The sequence below is a fragment of the Microtus ochrogaster genome, chromosome 5 (assembly GCF_000317375.1).
Source record: "Microtus ochrogaster isolate Prairie Vole_2 chromosome 5, MicOch1.0, whole genome shotgun sequence".
Classification (NCBI taxonomy): Eukaryota; Metazoa; Chordata; class Mammalia; order Rodentia; family Cricetidae; genus Microtus; species Microtus ochrogaster.
In genome coordinates this window covers 61021223-61021550 of record NC_022012.1, presented here as the reverse complement: position 1 = coordinate 61021550, position 328 = coordinate 61021223, and positions in this window count along the sequence as shown.

Sequence of the window (328 nt, the reverse complement as noted above, 5' to 3'; positions counted from 1 at the left end):
TGTGTAGCCCTGGCTGGCCTAGAGTTTACTATGTAGACTTTGCTGTCCATAAAGATCCTCTTGACTCTGCCTCCCAAGCTTGAGGGTCTGGTCTTTGTTCTATATTGTTTCTTTTCTTGAGACAGAGCGTCATATAGACTAGGCTGGCCTCAAATTCATATGCCACTAAGGCTAGCCCTGCCTCTGAGAATATAGGCATTCATCACCTTGCCTGGTTATATTCAACCTCGGGCTTTCTAAATGTTAGGCAAGCACTCTAGCAACTGAGACTGGTCTTCAGCCCTGAAACCTGAAAGCTGAGCTTTTGAGTTGTTTTGTTTTTTTTTTT